Source organism: Puma concolor, chromosome A2, assembly GCF_028749965.1.
Source record: "Puma concolor isolate L17-30 chromosome A2, mPumCon1.1.hap2, whole genome shotgun sequence".
NCBI classification, from domain to species: domain Eukaryota; kingdom Metazoa; phylum Chordata; class Mammalia; order Carnivora; family Felidae; genus Puma; species Puma concolor.
Genome location: NC_141668.1, coordinates 140,139,887 through 140,161,378, shown reverse-complemented (window position 1 = coordinate 140,161,378; position 21,492 = coordinate 140,139,887). Strand labels below are relative to the sequence as shown.

General features: G+C 42.7%; 1 long non-coding RNA gene across 1 annotated transcript; it reads left to right on the top strand.

The window, feature by feature from the left end:
* The first annotated feature begins 1,941 nt into the window (after positions 1-1,941).
* On the top strand, positions 1,942-21,256 carry LOC147583564 (uncharacterized). The gene is made up of 2 exons (XR_015243179.1): positions 1,942-2,204; positions 20,949-21,256. It is a non-coding gene; the product is annotated as an uncharacterized LOC147583564 (long non-coding RNA).
* Positions 21,257-21,492: the final 236 nt, after the last annotated feature.

Here is a 21,492-nt window from a genome sequence, read left to right as displayed (position 1 = left end):
CTCAGGTCATAATCTTGGAATTCGTGAGTTTGAGCCCCGCATCGGCCTCTGCTGATGCCAGCATGGGGCCTGCTTGGGATTCTCTCTCTCTGCCCCTTCCCCGCTTGCTCTCTCTCAAAATAAACAAATAAACCTAAAAATGTTTTTTTTTTTAAAAAAGGTGTAATCAGGTGAGAACCTCCCCTTCCCCAGAAAAGGGAGCAGAAATCAAAGCTAGAGAGATTGATACCTACTGATAAATTTTTCCACCTCAGAAAAAGGTGGGGGGGGAATAAAATAGTAAAGCAAAGGCTATATAGTAATATACATATATATTATAGAATATTATATTAAGAGTATTAATATACTCATTTTTTTGTCCCCCAAAGGGAAAGAATTTCAGCCAATTCAGAGTGGAAGGCTGCATATTAGAGGTCTCGCGTTCATCCAAACGGAGGGTGGCAGGGGTGAGGGGCAGGGGTGAGGGGCAGGGGTCAGGGACACAGCCCTAACACTGAGAAAAGGAAGCAAAATGAGGGCCCAGAGCCAGACTACAAGGCAAAGGGAAACAGTAAAAGAGCCTGAAATTCTTCCTTAAGAATTCTTTCTTTTCAGCTGAGTGGAGCCAGGATTTCCTGTAATTATCCAGTCACAGGCTGGTGTGGATATTAAGTGGGGCTTCTCCTTTGAAAAGAAAGAAAGGGAGAAGGGTGCTGGGCCGTAGTTGGGTCCTGTCTTGCCAGTGAGATAATTTCACCAGATCTCACGAGCAGCTCACCCAGGGCCGGGATGGGCCAGCCTCAGAGCTCCTCCATTACTGCCCGCAACTTCCCAGTGGGCAAAAACGGTCTTCTAGGACCTTGCCAGTCCACAAACCAGAACGATTAGTGTGCAGCGCTCACAAGTCGGCTCTGCTTTGGGTTGACATGGCAACACAGCCTTAGCTTCTCTCTGTTTTCCAAGTTTCTGCGCTAATCTGTGAAAAGGAGCAGCTCTCGTATGCACAAGAAGGGGTGACAAACGGAGACAATCTTTCTTCAGCTATAATGGAAGCAGAGTGAGAGTAGGAGAGGGAAAGGAAGCAACATGGGCCAAAGAAGAGGAGATCTAAATAAAACCCAAGGTCCAGTAAGGCCACCTCAAGAAGATGCCAAGAGATATAAACATGGCTGAAAAGGATCGGAGTCACTGAAAACCAAAGGAAGAGCAACCACAGTGAGGAAGAGGCTCGAGCTGCTGTCATAAGTGTTCCAGACCTCCTGGAATTGATGGTTTGGCACGATGAAGTCAGGGGCCAAGCCGGCGGCCAAAAGTGTTGACAACCGTATTATCCCTGGGTTTCCACCAGCTCATGGGATTCCTGTTACAAAGCATCCAACCACACACCCCAACTTCCTATAGGGAACCTGCCCACCTGCCAACTGCCCACCGTTGTAGTAAGAAAGGCCTTCACCCATGCATTTCTCTCACTCCTTCTGCCTCCCAATCAATCCCGGGGCTTCCCCAGGTGGCCCTGCATGGGGTGGTATGGCCCCTTCTCTTGAGAAAAGTGAGTAATAAATTCTTCTTTCCAAGGCGTTTATCTCTGTGTCTGTCATTGTATCATCCCCGATGAAAACAAAATGAGGGTATATCTAAAATAGCTACAAAACATCATCCTGGATCCTCAATAGCGTGTGTGCGTCTAAACTGTGCTGGCACCACAGTGGTCTGTGAGACAGACTTTGCGCTCCCACCCTATGTGATTTTGAAGGCAAAGTGTACAAACCAGCTAATTGTGATAACAGCCAACCTTGTCTGATGACCTGCAAACCATGAGTGCTTCGCATGACTCAGCTCATTTCCCCCTCAACCAGCTCTACGCGGTAAGTACCATCATCACTCCCTTTTTACACAGGAGCAAACTGACTCAGAGAGGGTGAGGAAGGAGTTCAAGATGATTCAGCTCGTGGGCAACGGAGCTCAGAGGCAGTCTGGCTCCAGTGGCTGGGTTTTTAATGTTGTTTGTATTATATTGGCTGTTCCCTCAATCCCACCTGCTACACCTTTATATCTTGACTGCCAGGTAGTCATGGGCGTCAACAAATATTTGCCGAGGACCAAATGCATACATTGCATGACCCCAGGCACCAGGGGTACCCGACTAGAAGAAAAATAAGCCCTGCCAGCTCTTGGGGAACATCATGAAAATACAACAGTCCAAGGGAGCTTCCAGTAAGAACCAGGTAATAGACAACAGGAAGATGAGGGGGTGGGGGAATTCCAGGCTTTGTGAGGAGCCGAAGGAAGGCACACGGGGCAACAGAGGAGATGGGAGAAGGCTGGGGACATTGAGCACGTTATTCCATGGGGTCTCGGAGTCTAGTGTCCCAGGATGGATGGAGGGCTCTCTGGTCAGGATAAACGGTGTTAGAGAAATAGCATAAAAGCACTGGTGAAGTTCTTGCCCTCCGTCTTTACTCCAAGTCCTAGTAGGGGTTTTAGAAACTGCTGTTATGTAGTGAGTTTTTAATGATTTGGATTACTAACACTATGTGCTAGTGTTCTATTTGTCAGTATACCTTTTGTTTTAAGCAATTTTACTGTTAATTTTCAGGTTTTACTGGGAGAATAAAAAATATTGAAGAAAATAGAAAGTATGTACAGGTATTAAAAAGGAATATTCTAGGGGTGCCTCAGTGACTCAGTTGGTTGAGCGTCCAACTCTTGGTTTCAGCTTAGGTCATGATCTCATGGTTCGTGGATTGAACCCTGGGTTGGGCTCCATGCAGACAGCATGGAGCCTGCTTGGGATTCTCTCTCTTTTCTCTCTCTTTCAAATAAGTAAGTAAGTAAATGAACTCTAAAAAAAAAGGAATATTCTAAATGACATATAAGCCTACCAGCTGGAGATAATGATTTTTTTTTTTTTTGGTATAAGCTAGCCTTGCAGATGTTTACACACACACACACACACACACACGTATATAATATACTTAGATCGTAAGTATATTTTTATACACGTGTATACTCATTTAAGCATTTAGGTGTGTGTACTTACATGAGGGTACTCATATTATATATAATTCATTTACCAGCAGATTGTTTCTATGCCAATAAATTTTATATATACACATATAAAAATGGTTTTGACTTACAGCTATATGATTATACCATGATTTTTTGGATATTTTACTTGCTTTCTGTTTTTAGGTATTATAAGCAATTAACATTTTTGGACATATTTCTGAGCCCTTGCCTGATCATTCGGTAGATTTTATAAATAGATGAAAAATGTTCCTCAGACTTCTTTTTTCTTTGTTATTTTCAATACTTCCTCTTCGTCTCTACACATCTGTTGAGTATAATTTTCTCTTTGGCCAATTTTCTCGTACAGTCTCACTTGAAAAATGACTTTACAATTCTCCCATGAAGAAGGACTCCAAATAATTTATGTAGACATTCTGCCCTCAAGGAGGGAAAGCAGGACTCCCCACTCCTTAAATGTGGGCTGTATACAGGGGGTTCCCTCTGAAAAGCGCTATATGGAAAAGTGGGGCCAAGAGGAACCTAAAGAGATATGTAACTAAATGTCATCTGCTGTCCTGGAGCTTTAGGTAAAACGAAGACAACCTGAATAAAGTAAAGACATTAGGTTAAGAAAAAAAAAAAAAAAAAAAAAAGACAGGGGTGCCTGGGTGGCTCCGTTAAGCATCCGACTCTTGATTTTGGCTCAGGTCACGACCTCACGGTTCGTGATATTGACAGTGCAGAGCCTGCTTGGGATTCTTTCTCCCTCTCTCTCTCTCTCTGCACCCTCCCCCTCTCTAAGAGAAAGAAATAAACTTTTAAAAAAAGGCAGAGCGAGACATTAGTAAAAACTAAGACAATAGGAATAGAGTACGGACTTTAGTTAATTACAATACATCAATATTGATTCATTAGCTGTAACAAATGCACCATACTAATTAAAATATTAGCAAATGGGAGACTTGGCACCTGGTATATCAGAACCCTCTGTTCTATCCGTTCCATTTGTCTGTTAAAAAAAAAAAGCTTTCTAAATATAAAGTCTATTAAAAATGAGTGGAAGAGCACTCTCTACATGGCCAGAGAACAGTGTTATTTCAAAGCTGTCTAAAAACCCAAAAGTAGAAATGTGGACTGAACCTCAGGCTACCAGAGGCCTCCTTGGGCCCTCCCCGGGTGGTTCTGTAGGGAAGGGACGTGCTGAGGCCAGTCCTCGACCCAGAGGGAGAGCTCAAGGTACAGGAGCCACTCCCTCTTTCTTAACTTTATTTCATTCCATTACCTTTTCCCGAGTCCAGATTTTGTTAAGATTAGCGGTATGTGTGTAACTTCCGAGATACTAATAAACTGAAGAAAGGCTCACCACCGCAACCCCTGTCATCATCAACCAGCACTTACTCTGAAGTTCAAAACAAGCACCCCTACAAATCATCTTCCCGGGAGAGAGCCTTTTCTGAAATTCCAACCCTGCTTGAATCATACGTATCCATTCTAGAAGCTCCACATTCTTTCTGGTGACACCAACAACGAAAAGAATTTTCAAAACAGGGTCAAACACCACTATCCGGACCACTGCCAACAATTCCAAAGAGTCACCGCCCTGCACCAGGTTTCTCTGTGTTGATTTCACTTGCTCCTTCAGAAGCTGAAGCCGTTAAGGGTGGAATGTCCCCCTGAGCGGCTAACTGTGCAAAAGAAAATCTTGAACCAGGGGTGCCTGGGTTGGCTCAGCTGGTTAAGCGTGTGCTTCAGCTCAGGTCATGCTCCCCAAGTTGACGGGTTTGAGCCCTGTGTTGGGCTCTGTGCTGACAGCTCAGAGCCTGGAGCCTGCTCCGGATTCTGTGTCTCCCTCTCTCTCTGCCCCTTCCCTGTTGGTGTTCTCCCTCTTTCTCAAAAATAAATAAATACTAAAAAGAAAAAGAAAACCTTGGAACCAGATTCAACTCTCAGAGGGGTGAAAGCAGAGAATACCACAGTAGAAGGACACCATTTATTCTCGCTCTCCTGTCACAGCAAATGACAGCAAGAGGCTACCTATCACCATTACTAATTGGTACACTATGCAAAGCACACCGGTAAGTGAAATGTTTTTTCTTTGCAGGGAAGTCAATTTTTTAAAATATCGGTCATTTAGACTACTTCTAATAAAACTGGCTAATATCTACTGAGCGCTTACTATGTGGCAGGCTCTAAGCATGAAGTGTTTATTAACTTGTTAATTACCACGCAGGTCTATGACGCGGTTGCTATCCTTATTCCCATTTTACAGATGGAACTGAGAGGCAGAGAAGTAACTTACACGAAGTCACACGGGAGGCAGAAATCACACCATGACAGTTTAATTCCAGACCCCATCCTCTTTACCTCTGTACCGTATAATACCCATGTATCCTTACACACAATTATGTGTACGTATGCACCTGTACATATAAGCATATATGTGCATACGTTTGTATGAATACACAGATGCCTACCTTCACTGTAAAACCCTGAAATTAATACACTGTTAAATTTTTCATTAGAACAAGTTCTGTTTCAACTGCTCCTCAAATGAAAATCATTGATTTTTAAAGGGTTAGAATGATATTTGTAGGTAATGCTGTATATCCAAGACAAAGGAAAAAAAAAAACGGTTTGGCACTTAAAGATGATTTCTTAAGTAAAATGCAATTTTCATATCAGTTTTAGCAGATAGAAGCCTTCGAAGATTTTTTAAATGTTATTTGGAAGAAGGGACCTCTCCCTTAGGACAACTATTACCAGAGATACAATATTTAAGACACTTGGAGAATTTGAAATCCCTTTGGAGTTGGAGCAAAGTGGGTTTCTCTAATGAATGCTATTTCTGATTCTTCCAAAAAAAATAATAAAGGCCAGATTGATTTTCTTTTGCAGGGACCGAGTAGGCTTTCTTCAACCTCACACACAGGTAGCAGACCTTTGACTTGGTATTTCGAGTCTGTAGGTCACAGACACGTCATTTTCATGAGTGCATGCATAAGTAACCCGAGAAATGGATGTTGCTGGCATTTTGAAGCCTCTTTTTAAAGATTAGTTCTAAAATGACATATAATTTCAAATAACTTTAAAGTCCAGCAGAATTATTTTATTTCTGTACCACAATCCCCTAAGTGAGGAAAGGCCCCACTTGCAGTGGTCAAAAGAACCTTAGTGAGAACCATTTTCCCCCCGGAAATTAGAACCACGGCCAAGCACGAGAGCTGGAGTGCCGTGGTCCTAGGAGAAGGCTGATCGAAAGAACAGATAGGACGAAGATTAGAGAGAGTCTGAGATAAACAGAGCCCGTGAGGTTATTGGAGGGTCATAGGCTGAAATGGTCCCAGGGTGGCTGAAATCCTCCTGAGGGGTGCCTATCGCAAAACCGCAGGTTTCCCCTCCATGATTAGGAGGACGGCTTTTGTTCATGTTACCATGGTGATGCCAAGACTGATTCAAAGGGAGTTTTCTGAAGTGCTGTGTGTTCTGTATCTGTGTTTTTCTCTATGTGTGTGGATCAGGGGTGATGCACACGCATGCACACATGCACATACAAGCCAAGTCCAATCACAGATTCTTTTGCTGGTAGAAATTTCACTCTATTGTTGACCTAATTTGAATCTTTCTTCTTGTGAGTGGGTCATGAGTTGGAGGGAGGAAGATTTTCTATGACACAGAAATAGTCATTGTAACTATAGGCCTCCCCGAGGCAAAGTTCTCTCTTCCAAGACTAGAGGTGAAATACAGGGTGGAGAGAGGTGCCAGGTGAAATAAGAGGACCATCTTAAGGCATTTTCTTTTTCCCTTTTTTTTTGGTTGGGGGTAAAGTCCATTGGAAGTTGAGCAAGTCAGAGACATCCTTCAATGTCTGGGCAAGTGTTCCTAAAAGGAAATATTATAAAGAGGTGGATGAGACCCATCCACTCTTAATTTCTCTTTTGGTTAATGGAATCATCCAGTTGCCTAACTGAAATCCTCATGTATTTTGCCTTTGTCCTTGCTCCCGTCCCCAGTATTACCAGCCAGCCAGATGCTCAAATAAACCCCGGTTATTCTTGCCTTCTCCCCTTATCTAGCTTCAATATACATTCAATATACATTCAATATAGTATTCAATATACATACAGTCTCTAAGTCCAGGGTAGTTTCTTGTCATAGCCTCTTAATTCAAACTTCTCTACATTCTCATAATCAGAGCATTACTGCAAATCTTCATCACCTCTACTAGGACTATTGCAGTGGCCTCTCCATGAACTTCTGTACTCCTGCTATTCCCTAAGCCATCACTCACATGGCCACTAGATCTATTGTTCTGAAAGAGATACAGTCTTGTCACTACTTTACTCCACAACATCCTTGGTGGAACATTCGAGACCCTCCACCATCACAGTCCGGGGCGTTTCTCCAATTATAATGGAGAGGCCAGCTGAGGTCAACATTCCACTTTGAGACTTAGCCAAAATTTAGCTTGAGGCCCTATCCTGGTTTCTGAGGAAGGTTTACCATTCTCCCTAAGATTTTTCCGAATTTCTAGGGCTTCTATTCTCTTGGTCTGGACTCCCTATAGCTGATTCATGACATTAACACATCATACTGAAAGCTTATTTTGTGGGAGGCACCACAGTAAATATTTTCCACACATTTTTTTCATCTAACACAACAACCCAATGAGGTTGTAGCTGCTATTCATCATGTTTTCTGGACAAGGACACTGAGGTTTGGGAAGAAACATGTCCAAAGGTACCAAGACAATAAGTGAAAAGGAAGTGGGCAGTCAGGTGTATCTGACTCTACCATTACTCTATGTTCTTTCTTCATATTTTGACCATTCACGTATTTGATGAGTGCCTCTTGCATCAGGTACCATGCTACGAATGGGGGCAGGTGTTGGGAAGAGTAAGAAATGAACCTGCTCCTAGAAGGAAACAGGATTCAGCAGGATATTACAGCATCTCAAGAGCAAAGGGAGCCCCAAATGCAAACTGCTCTGAGCCAGCGTGGCCCAGCTCCAGAGTCTTAGGCTCCTCCCTGTTCTTCCCTCGGCAGCCACGATCTCTCCTATTGCCCCATCTTCTCTCCACGTTCATCCAGCTTTCTCTTCTGATACACCAGCAACTGTACTCCACCCTAGGTGGGTCAGGTTGTCCTGCAAATATGCCAGAACATTCCCACCTGTCTGGCTGCAATCGCCCTGATGTGTCCCTGCTTAGAATATTTCCTGCCTCCCTTGGTTCTATTCTTCAGCACCCATCTCCAATCCCACCTCCTCCAAGAAGCCTTTCTAGATGATTCCTGACATCAATGATCTCTCCTGTTCAGGTATTGACTTAACACGTTTTGTTTAATCCATTTTGGCTGCGTGTTATTTTCTATTTGGCCTCCAACCCACTGCTTTGTTGTCAGGCCTTTTCCTGACAGGCCTCTTCCTCCTTGGGACCCTTTGCAGAATTTCACCCCTTTTCGGTGGGAAGACAGCTCAGCACCTCACTCAACAGGGGAGGCTATTCAGCTGAACAAGGCCAAATTTGAATCCCAATATCCCTATTAGCTGTGTGTCTTGGGACGTTTAGGCAACGTCACCACGTCTCAGTTTCTTTATCTCTAAAATGATGATAGTACTGGAGTCTACCTCTTAGAGCTGACATGTAGATTAATGTGTGTAAAACGTGAGACCAAGTTAAGAGACACACACACTGGATACACAAAGGATGGGCTCATGGTATGAGATGATAATCACTATGCGTACATTGCAGAGAAAGTCATGAAAAAATAAAGCCCAAGTTACATCACAATCTGGAGTGAGAGATCTCCAAACATAGAAGCAAAGGAAAACATGTGACCATGAGCAAAATTCCGTTGTTTGGATTCATAATCATTTGAAAGGCTCAGATGAGCTATGCACAAAATATAGGGGTCACCTGGGCTCCCTTGTTTGAACCACATGTGCTTCTCACAGATTCCGAGAAGTCCACTGCTGTCCCCGAGACTTCTCTCAGTTCCTTGGGGACTTAGGTGTTTGTGAATCACCACGGACCCCGAATTTCCAGGTCTGGATCAATCTTCTGCCACCTCAGTTCCCATGCCTTCTCGGTGTTTCTTAATTTCCTTTGAATGAATCTCTTACACAACCAGGGCACTTACTGAAAGTCTTGAAGAAGATGTGTACAGAGATAGACGTAATAGAAGATTTCTATTGCTGAAATTCAAACCGCTAAAAACCTAACACTAGAAAATCTTCTTTTTTTTTTTTTTAAGTTTATTTATTTTGAGAAAGAGAGTGGGAGAGAGAGCATGAGCAGGGGAGGGGCAGAGAGAAAGAGAGAGGGAGAGAGAGACTACCAAGCACGCTCCATGCTGTCAGCACAGAGCCCAACGTGGGGTTTGGAACTCACAAACCATGAGAACACGACCTGAGCCAAAATCAACAGTCAAATGCTCACCCAGCTGAGCCACCCAGGTGCCCCAGCCTTATCTTTTCCTTTGGAAACTCATCAAGGTATTTTTTTTTTTTCAAACAGAGACAGTTATCTTTCTAAGAGGAACTCTGGTCCCTGATACTACTCCATTTATTAAAACTTACCACATCTAGGGGCGCCTGGGTGGCGCAGTCGGTTAAGCGTCCGACTTCAGCCAGGTCACGATCTCGCGGTCCGTGAGTTCGAGCCCCGCGTCAGGCTCTGGGCGGATGGCTCGGAGCCTGGAGCCTGCTTCCGATTCTGTGTCTCCTTCTCTCTCTGCCCCTCCCCCGTTCATGCTCTGTCTCTCTCTCTGTCCCAAAAATAAATAAAAAACGTTGAAAAAAAAAATTTAAAAAAAACTTACCACATCTAAACGATTGAAGTTATCCATCCTAATCGAACACTGATATTTCTGCTACTAACTGTCATTTGGGACACAACTAGGCCACTTTTGACATATCTATAAAATGAGGTGACTGAGGGGCGCCTGGCTGACTCAGTCAGTGAGCATCTGACTCTTGATTTTGGCTCAGGTCATGATCCCAGGGTTGTCAGATCAAGCATCATGTTGGGCTCTGTGTTGACCAGGGAGCTTACCTAAGATTCTCTCTCTCTCTTCTCTCTCTCTTTCCTTCTGCCCCTCTCATCCACTCATGCTCTCTCTCTTTTTCTCTCTAAAAAATAAAAACAAAATAAAACGAGCTGATAGGATAGCTGGTGTCTACCCCATCATAGGTGGCAAGGACACAGCTGAATGATGTGAAAGTGACTACGTCTATACAAAAGCAGCTGGGGAGCCCACATCTCCCTCAAATATAGAATCATGAAGGTACACAATTCTTCACAGTAAATCAGAAACAAGCCCAAGGTTTAAATTCGTAGACAACTCACTCAAGAGGAATGTGCTCTTATCTAGCCCCAAAGAGAAAAGTTATCAATGAAGTGATCTCAGCAGTTAGATCAACACATTTTTATGATGTCATGAAGTTTCTTTGGAAGAGGGAGTGGCTGAGCTCACGGGTTTGACCTCAGTCTCTCCTGAGGATGTTGGACGGAAGTCATCTGAAGGCTTGGCTGTGGTGGGAGGGCCTGCTTCCAAGATGGCTCCTTCATGTGGCTACTGGCCATAGGACTCAGTTCCTTGCAGGTTCTTGGTAGAAGTCCCTCACCACACAGACTCCTTCACAGGACCACTTAAGTGTTCTCTTGATACGACTATTGACTTCCCTGAGACTGAGTGACAAGAGGGGGTAGGGGAACTATAACTTTCCTGATTTAGTTTCAAAAGTCTCATGCCATATTTCATTAGTTAGAATCAAGTCACCTAATCCAACCCACACTCAAGGGAGTGGGAATTAGGCTCCATTTTTTAAAGTGAATTTAGAGAGTATGGGCATATTTAAAAGCACTGTGACAAGGATACCTTTAACCTCATAGGACCACCTAGAGATAACTTCAGGTGAAAACTGAATCATATACTACAAAATTTAGGGAGGACTCCTTCTTTTCTCTCTCTCTCACGAGTCCTTGAGGAATCCTGTCCTCGTTCTATAGGGAAAAATCTGACAGAGATGGATAGGAGACAGGATGGAGGAGAAGAATGTGAATATGGGGCATGCTGATTTTTACTATTCTATGCCATCCAGAATTATGTCAGAGCAGAGTGAGATTAATTGGGGAATTAAATCTCTTTTCTTGTTCTACTCTTCCCCCGCCCCCCAAACCCTTCTCCTTAGCCATGGAGGCTATCAACTGACACACAGTGTTTTTTCCTCCATTATTCTTCACGCTAAGGACCCATTAAGCAGTATTGATGCTTCCAGGGATCAAACAATCAATCATTTCTTTCTCTGAAACGGGGCCAGAGCGATCACACGTTTTGCTCTGCTTGATAAAGGCTATGGCTGGGGAGCTAGTACACACATGATAAAAATACTTTCCAATGGATACACAGCTATTATTAGAGCTGGTATTTACTTAAATGGTTTGTGTTACCATATTGCATTTACTGTATTGAGTCAAAGAAGGAATGTTTAGTTCCAAAAACAGATTTCTTTTTTTGAGGCTGGTAAGCTGCTCTGATTTACATCTGTAGTTTACAGTCACTGTTTCCTCCTCCTAGAAAAAAAATATTCCTCCCTTGATTTGTTTCACATATTCATTTAAAGCAAAGAATTCTAGTTTTCAACAAAGACCTAAAATCAGAACTCTATATGTTTAAAAAAAAAAAAAAGGATCTAGCCTAATAGGTTAATTCATAGCTGTTTGCCAAAGACCTTAAGTATTTCATGAAATAAGGTCTCCAAGTAGATGCGGCTGGCCAAAGGAATTTTTTTCCAGAGCAGTGATGGCTAGATCAGACTCAGTCATGATTTCAAGGATGAACCACGAGACAGAGGACTCAGACTTAGGAAGGTAATGCTGACCTTTCTTATGGGAATTGCGTCAGGTTTCTGCTCTCACTTCCAACTACTGCATTTAATACCATTTTTAAAATGAAGTAGGTCACTTGCTAAGCCAAAGGGTCTGCGTGTTGTTTCATATGTGAACTCTCATTTATGTTAATAGGGACTGAAGCTATCAACCTAGCTCCAGATGTGGAGCAAAAGAAGGAAGGAAAGAATGGAAGAGCATGGAAGGACTTGTGGTATCTGTCTGGACCCCTTTGACGACCGTAGCCCCTGAGATAGAAGTCTAGAGGGGCAGTGAGGGTAATGGGGCACTCCAATGAACGAAGACCACCCAAAGATGACAGTGTCCTTCAAATAGCACCATCACCATATCTGGTGTGAAGGGGAGACTCATTATGTATTTTGTGAGCAACAGAACTTAGATCAGTTTGGGAGGAATTAAGAGGGTATTTGAGCTAGGTCCCAAAAGATAAATGTATTACTCCCCAAGCATAAGTTAGGTACCTTGGAGAAACCTCAGCTATTCCAGGAATTAGGAGTAGACGTCATTCCTGCAGGAAAAATAACAACATTTTGGAATTTCATAGAGTTACCCCTACCCCACCCCACCGCACACATTCCTCACCAAATTTCAACCCTGTAAAAGCGTTTATTATTTAAGGATAACAACCCTGCAGAGGCTCTTGAGAGAGAATATGACAAATACAGAAAAATAGGAAGAAAACCAAAAACAACCATAAGGACTTTACCCAGGAACAGACATTATAAACATTTTGCCTTATTTCCCCCCAGTTCTTTCTTAAAGCACCTTGTTATACAGCAAGGACAATACTACAAGTAAGCCTTTGCCTCCTGCTTTTTACAATTAAAAAAAAATTACACTTTATCCTGACTAAAAAGCGGATACATGTTCCCTGTAGAAGATCTGAAAACCACTAGAGAAACACAAAGAAGTGAAAAATCACTAGGAATTTTCTTGCCTTGCATCATCACCGTTAATATTGTGGTGGCCTTCCAGGATTTTATTTTTTTCTGGTCCTTAACAAACCCGTAGATTCACACAAGAGAGTGGGGTCATTCCTTAAGGGTTCAAGTACCGTTTACCCAAGGTGTGAGTGCAAACCCCCTGGAAAAGTCACGTAGTTTAAGTGCAGTGGAGTGGCTTTCTTGGCGGGGATGTGAAGCATTATCTGGGAACAAAGATGTCTCTAGAGTTGCAACCCGTCTGCTCCTCCCAGGTGGGGTCCTTTGTGTCCCCGCTTTGAGAGAAGGGCTGGGCCAAGGACAGGACAGTGGAACAGAAGAGACAATGCAGGAATGAACATGTGAGGCTAAGAGGCAGCTTGAAGTGCCATGAGGGCTGCTGTTACTAATTCTCACTCGATGCCTCTGCTACCAAAAATTCTATTTAGCTAATAAAATTTATATTGAACAACAGCAAAATCACACTGACCAACGGCTCCTGATTGTCTCCCAGGGGACCCTCCCTATTTCTCCAAGCGAGGATCACACAGATTATTGCCAGGAGGAATTCAACGCAAAGGTCTCACAAGAGCAGAAATAGAAACCAAATGCTGATTAATCTGGATTTCACGTTTCACCGAGATACAGTTGTATTACGATGGTTTCCAGGAGGCGTGGCGGTGCAGAAGAGGCACCATTGCAACTCTCCCACGCGTTTTCTGTGACCATGGGAAAGTCGCTTGCTCGTCCGGCGGTCTGGATTTATCTCAGTAGAGCCACGGCTGCTGATGCCTTCTCTGCATGTACCTATGGCTCACAGCGGCTGACCATGCAAAGAGCCTTTGACACACAAGGGTATTAATGTTTGTTCATTCCTTGTTTTACATTCACGGACTGCCTCGCACAAGAGCAGGTGTGATGTGCCATGGGGTCATGTGCACCTGTGTCACCGCGGGTTAGTTTTAACATGGAGAACAATTATGGTCTTTTTCGCTCATTGCCGGTCTACAGAATTGGAGACAGAAGGAAAAAAGGGATTTAAGGTAGGGAAGATGTTTTAGCTATTTATATTCAGTAAAAGAAAATTTGAACTGGGGTGGGGGGGGATGGGTGAAAGGCACGAAAGGGATTAAGAGCACACTCATTGTGATGAGCACAGAGGAATGTACAGAACCGTTAAATCACTATCTTGTACGCCTGCATGGTCACAATACTGGAGTTAAAACTAAAAACTTAATAAAAAAAGAAAAGAAAAACAAGAAAACCTGATTACAGATGTAACGAACCTTTGTCATCACAAAGTGAAAGAATATGTAAGTATGTGAAATAAATGGCAAAGCTGGTCCCATCCGTCATCACCTCCACCTTTCCAGAAGGGACCGCTGTTCCCAGTTGTGTGAACGTGCTTCCAGCACGCTTTCTAGTCATCACAGGTGCATCAATACACACGCTGGTGTTTTCACATGTTCTGCGCCGCACCGTGGGACATCCGTGGGCTCCTGGCCCACGGCGGCATCTCGTTTTTTCTAAACAACAGTGATAGCTTTCCCTCAGTCAGATGAACAGTAATGGGACCGACCAGTCCGAGGCGAGAAAAACATGCAGGGGCCAGGGCCTCACCTTCTATCAGAGGAACTAGAAGCAAATAAACGTATGAAGCTCTTGCAAGACTGATTCACTTCATCTGCAAAATGGGCAAAAGAAGACCCCCTCCCCCTCCCGCCATGGCATTTCCGTGAAGCCCAGGGAGTTAATATACATCAAAGTGTCTCACAAACTGTAAAGCAAAACCTGGCACTGCCTTCTACGCAGCCCCGTGCGTGCGTGCGTGCGTGCGTGCATGCGGCGTAAGGCAGGGAAAGGGGAGGGCTGATATTAAAGCAGGCACATTGTAACTCTTTAGATGCCACATGGTAATGTTGACCGCCGAAGCTCTGGGCGATTCCGTGATGAAAAAGTCGACAACTTGGTTTATACCAAAACTGATCGCCTTAGTATTTCACGTTTAGTCAGCTCCATATTGACAGAACCTCAAAGACCTTTGTTCTAATTTTTAGGATGGTCTGTTGCTCACGTAGGCAGAAAGCATGGGGTTTAGAAGGCTCTTTTTTATTAATCAAGAGGAAACAGCAAAAGGCTATTTTCCTGTCTGCCTTATGGAGATAAGACTGAAACGAAGCTGGGGTCTTTTTTCAGTACCCTTCAGAGAGGTGGGCTGGCAAAGGACCCAGATTACTTAATAAATGGTTAATGCCAGTGAGGGGGGTGGGGGGAATAAGAGCCTGAAGGAAAAGTCATCCGTAGGTCAGATTAATAAGGGCCCTATCTGTGCTCTCTCATGCAATACTGACCGAGGCATCAAGCTTCTTATTAAGACCAGGCTGGGGTGCCTGGGTGGCTCAGTTGGTTAAGCTTCTGACTCTTGGTTTCAGCTCAGGTCATGATCTCGTGGTTTCACGGGTTTGAGCCTCGCATCGCGCTCCACACTTACAGCGCAGAGCCTGCTTGGAATTCTCTGTCTCCCTTCCTCTCTACCCCTCTTCCACTAGCGCTGTCTCTGTCTCTCTCAAAATAAATAAATAAATAAATAAATAAATAAATAAATAAATAAATAAAACTTAAAAAAAAATCCTTTGAAAAGCTGGGATTTCCAGCTTTTCTTTAAAGAAAAAAAAAAAGGGGCGCCTGGGTGGCGCAGTCGGTTAAGCGTCTGACTTCAGCCAGGTCACGATCTCGCGGTCTGTGAGTTCAAGCCCCGCGTCGGGCTCTGGGCTGATGGCTCAGAGCCTGGAGCCTGTTTCCGATTCTGTGTCTCCCTCTCTCTCTGCCCCTCCCCCGTTCATGCTCTGTCTCTCTCTGTCCCCAAAAAATAAATAAACGTTAAAAAAAAAAAAAAAAGAAAAAAAAAAAAAGAAAAAAAAAAAAAGATCAGGCTATTCCAAGATAGATTTGACTTTGCCTTCAGAATGGCCTACACCCCTATTTCCAGGTCAAGGGCTCATTTGCCCATGACACCCGCCAATGTTTCCTCAGACTTTATATTGAATTTGGCATTGAAAAGAAGACCAAGATAGGAGCACCTGGCTGGCTCAGTGGGTGAAGTTTGTGACTCTTGATCTCAGGGTCATGAGTTCGAGCCCCACATTGGGCATACAGATTACTAACAGAGTAATAACAACAATAATGAGACCAGGACACAAAACTAGGGCCTTTGAACTTTAGGAGGGAAGAAAGGAAGCAGGGTGGCTTCAGTGTCCCAAGTTATTAAGGAGACGTGCTTCACATCCCACCAGGTACCAGTGTGGCTCCAGTGTCACCAGAAGAGATAGTTACTGTCACTGAGACAAACGTAATGCAATGCTGCAGAAGCACAGTGTCCACAGACACCCTCTAGGGACCTCAACTGTAAGCCAAACTAAAGGTCAGGTTAGTGTACTTGGAGATGAGCAGAGGGAATTTAGTCATCAGACAGACTGTTGGTCATGAGGTTAGCTGTCTTTGCAGTCCATTAAGGAAATTTTCAACTTTTTTGATTCTATCCTTGGAAATCAATCTTATCATATAATAACTCACTGGGTCTTTAAAAAAAATGTTTTTTTTTTTTTTAATTTTGAAAAAGAAAGCGTGCATTACGAGCGGGGGAGGGGCAGAGAGAGAATTATTATTATTATTATTGATCAGAATGTGGTAATTGCAGGGGACTTTAACACTCCACTGACAGAAATGGATAGATCATCTAGACACACGGTCAATAAAGAAACAAGGGCCCTGAATGATACATTGGATCAGATGGACTTGACAGATATATTTAGAACTCTGCATCCCAAAGCAACAGAATATACTTTCTTCTCGAGTGCACATGGAACATTCTCCAAGATAGATCATGTACTGGGTCACAAAACAGCCCTTCATAAGTATACAAGAATTGAAATCATACCATGCATACTTTCAGACCACAATGCCATGAAGCTTGAAATCAACCACAGGAAAAAGTTTGGAAAACCTCCAAAAGCATGGAGGTTAAAGAACACCCTACTAAAGAATGAGTGGGTCAACCAGGCAATTAGAGAAGAAATTAAAAAATATATGGAAACAAATGAAAATGAAAATACAACAATCCAAACGCTTTGGGATGCAGCAAAGGCAGTCCTGAGAGGAAAATACATTGCAATCCAGGCCTATCTCAAGAAACAAGAAAAATCCCAAATACAAAATCTAACAGCACACCTAAAGGAAATAGAAGCAGAACAGCAAAGGCAGCCTAAACCCAGCAGAAGAAGAGAAATAATAAATATCAGAGCAGAAATAAACAATATAGAATCTAAAAAAACTGTAGAGCAGATCAACGAAACCAAGAGTTGGTTTTTTGAAAAAATAAACAAAACTGACAAACCTCTAGCCAGGCTTCTCAAAAAGAAAAGGGAGATGACCCAAATAGATAAAATCATGAATGAAAATGGAATTATTACAACCAATCCCTCAGAGATACAAACAATTATCAGGGAATACTATGAAAAATTATATGCCAACAAACTGGACAACCTGGAAGAAATGGACAAATTCCTAAACACCCACACTCTTCCAAAACTCAATCAAGAGGAAATAGAAAGCTTGAACAGACCCATAACCAGCGAAGAAATTGAATCGGTTATCAAAAATCTCCCAATGAATAAGAGTCCAGGACCAGATGGCTTCCCAGGGGAGTTCTACCAGAAGTTTAAAGCAGAGATAATACCTATCCTTCTCAAGATATTCCAAGAAATAGAAAGGGAAGGAAAACTTCCAGATTCATTCTATGAAGCCAGTATTACTTTGATTCCTAAACCAGACAGAGACCCAGTAAAAAAAGAGAACTACAGGCCAATATCCCTGATGAATATGGATGCAAAAATTCTCAATAAGATACTAGCAAATCGAATTCAACAGCATATAAAGAGAATTATTCACCATGATCAAGTGGGATTCATTCCTGGGATGCAGGGCTGGTTCAACATTCGCAAATCAATCAATGTGATACATCACATTAATAAAAGAAAAGATAAGAACCATATGATCCTGTCAATCAATGCAGAAAAGGCCTTTGACAAAATTCAGCACCCTTTCTTAATAAAACCCCTTGAGAAAGTTGGGATAGAAGGAACATACTTAAACATCATAAAAGCCATTTATGAAAAGCCCACAGCTAACATCATCCTCAACGGGGAAAAACTGAGAGCTTTTTCCCTGAAATCAGGAAAATTACAGGGATGTCCACTCTCACTGCTGTTGTTTAACATAGTGTTGGAAGTTCTAGCATCAGCAATCAGACAACAAAAGGAAATCAAAGGCATCAAAATTGGCAAAGATGAAGTCAAGCTTTCACTTTTTGCAGATGACATGATTCTATACATGGAAAATCTGATAGACTCCACCAAAAGTCTGCTAGAACTGATACATGAATTCAGTAAAGTTGTAGGATACAAAATCAATGTACAGAAGTCAGTTGCATTCTTATACACTAACAATGAAGCAATAGAAAGACAAACAAAGAAACTGATCCCATTCACAATTGTACCAAGAAGCATAAAATACCTAGGAATAAACCTAACCAAAGATGTAACAGATCTGTATGCTGAAAACTATAGAAAGCTTATGAAGGAAATTGAAGAAGATATAAAGAAATGGAAAGACATTCCCTGCTCATGGATTGGAAGAATAAATATTGTCAAAATGTCCATACTACCCAAAGCTATCTACACATTCAATGCAATCCCAATCAAAATTGCACCAGCATTCTTCTCGAAACTAGAACAAGCAATCCTAAAATTCATATGGAATACAAAAGGCCCCGAATAGCCAAAGTAATTTTGAAGAAGAAGACCAAAGCAGGAAGCATCACAATCCCAGACTTTAGCCTCTACTACAAAGCTGTAATCATCAAGACAGCATGGTATTGGCACAAAAACAGACACATAGACCAATGGAATAAAATAGAAACCCCAGAACTAGACCCACAAACGTATGGCCAACTAATCTTTGACAAAGTAGGAAAGAACATCCAATGGAAAAAAGACAGTCTCTTTAACAGATGGTGCTGGGAGAACTGGACAGCAACATGCAAAAGGTTGAAACTAGACCACTTCCTCACACCATTCACAAAAATAAACTCAAAATGGATAAAGGACCTGAATGTGAGACAGGAAACCATCAAAACCCTACAGGAGAAAGCAGGAAAAGACCTTTCTGACCTCAGCCGTAGCAATCTCTTATTCGACACATCCCCAAAGGCAAGGGAATTAAAAGCAAAAATGAATTACTGGGACCTTATGAAGATAAAAAGCTTCTGCACAGCAAAGGAAACAACCAACAAAGCTAAAAGGTAACCAACAGAATGGGAAAAGATATTTGCAAATGACATATCGGACAAAGGGCTAGTATCCAAAATCTATAAAGAGCTCATCAAACCCCACACCCAAAAAATAAATAACCCAGTGAAGAAATGGGCAGAAAACATGAATAGACACTTCTCTAAAGAAGACATCCAGATGGCCAACAGGCACATGAAAAGATGCTCAACGTCACTCCTTATCAGGGAAATACAAATCAAAACCACACTCAGATATCACCTCATGCCAGTCAGAGTGGCCAAAATGAACAAATCAGGAGACTATAGATGCTGGAGAGGATGTGGAGAAACGGGAACCCTCTTGCACTGTTGGTGGGAATGCAAATTGGTGCAGCCACTCTGGAAAACAGTGTGGAGGTTCCTCAGAAAATTAAAAATAGACCTACCCTATGACCCAGCAATAGCACTGCTAGGAATTTACCCAAGGGATACAGGAGTACTGATGCATAGGGGCACTTGTACCCTAATGTTTATAGCAGCACTCTCAACAATAGCCAAATGATGGAAAGAGTCTAAATGTCCATCAACTGATGAATGGATAAAGAAATTGTGGTTTATATACACAATGGAGTACTACATGGCAATGAGAAAGAATGAAATATGGCCCTTTGTAGCAACGTGGATGGAACTGGAGAGTGTGATGCTAAGTGAAATAAGCCATACAGAGAAAGACAGATACCATATGGTTTCACTCTTATGTGGATCCTGAGAAACTTAACAGAAACCCATAGGGGAGGGGAAGAAAAAAAAAAAAGAGGTTAGAGTGGGAGAGAGTCAAAGCATAAGAGACTTAAAAACTGAGAACAAACTGAGGGTTGATGGGGGGTGGGAGGGGGGAGGGTGGGTGATGGGTATTGAGGAGGGCACCTTTTGGGATGAGCACTGGGTGTTGTATGGAAACCAATTTGACAATAAATTTCATATATTGAAAAAAAAGAAAAAGAAAAAGAGAGCGTGCATGTACGAGTGGGGGAGGGGCAGAGAGAGAGAGAGAGAGAATTTCAAGCAATCTCCAGCCTCTTAGCAAGGAGCCCAACATGGGGCTGTATCACATGACCGTGAGATCATGACCTAAGTAGAAACCAAGAGTCAGATGCCTAACCGACTGAGCCACCAAGGCATCCTAGTAACTCACTGGATTTTAACCAAATACTGCAAATCAGCAAAATAGCCCAAGCAAATAACCTAACTTGCTAACTTGAAGCTCTCCTCCCTTTTCTTCCCTCCATTCTTATTGCTAATGAGTATTTTTTATTTCTTACCAGTTGCTGACACCTGCAAAACTCTCTAAAAATATACCGAGGCTTCCTCAACTGGGAAAAAGTTTTCTCTTCCTTTTTAATTAAAAAAAATGTTTATTTTATTTTTGAGAGAGAGAGAGAGGCAGACAGAGAATCCCAAGCAGCCTCTTTGCTCCCACTGCAGACCCTGAATCAAGGCTCAAACCCATAAACTGCTGAGATCATGACCCGGACTGAAATCAAGAGTGCGATGCTCAATCAACTGAGCCACCTAGGCGCCCCTGGGGAGATGTTTTCTGTGAGCAAAGAGCAGCCCTCCCCATTTTGTCAGGAACAAAAATCCAGGCTCCAGAGAATTCTGTGAGCAGTAATGATATTCTCCTGCTGCTCATGGGCCTGGCTTTAGTCCATGCTAAATTTTTTTTTAGAACAGGAAAGTTTTCCTTAACTGGAGAACCATACGCTTATCACAAAATGCAAGACATTTCTCTGCTTTAATTCTCAGGTGCGCTATTTGTTCTGTTGGCTCAGGAGCAACTTCCAAACTCATCGCCGAAGTGTCCTCGGAATGAAGAAGACAAACCAGCCCATCAACCGAACAATAATTTCCACTTACGGGGGGAAAATACGTCTTGCCAATTCAGTTCACATTTTCCCAAACACATTTGTAAAACTCTTTGCCCTGAATAATCTGTGATGCACAGAGTATAAAGTAAAAGCCCCCACATGAAGTGACAAACGAGGCAGAGCCAAAGCAGTTAACAGTAAGAGCAAACAGAAAAATAAAACAGCATCCGTCAGGTGCCATGTCAATCACATAAGATTGTTTTTCGCCGCTCATCGTCAAAGATTAAAGGCTGGATATTTAAGGTGTGGGAAAGAGGGGGTCACTTAATAATTTCAGCAAGGTGAGGAAGCGGTGTGGTGGGTTTGGGGAAAAAGATTTGGAGTCACACTTGGGGTCAAGTACCATATATTCTATGACTTAGCTGGGTCTCAGGAGGTCACCTGACTAGTTTCTCAGCCTCATTTCCACCAGACGTAGATGA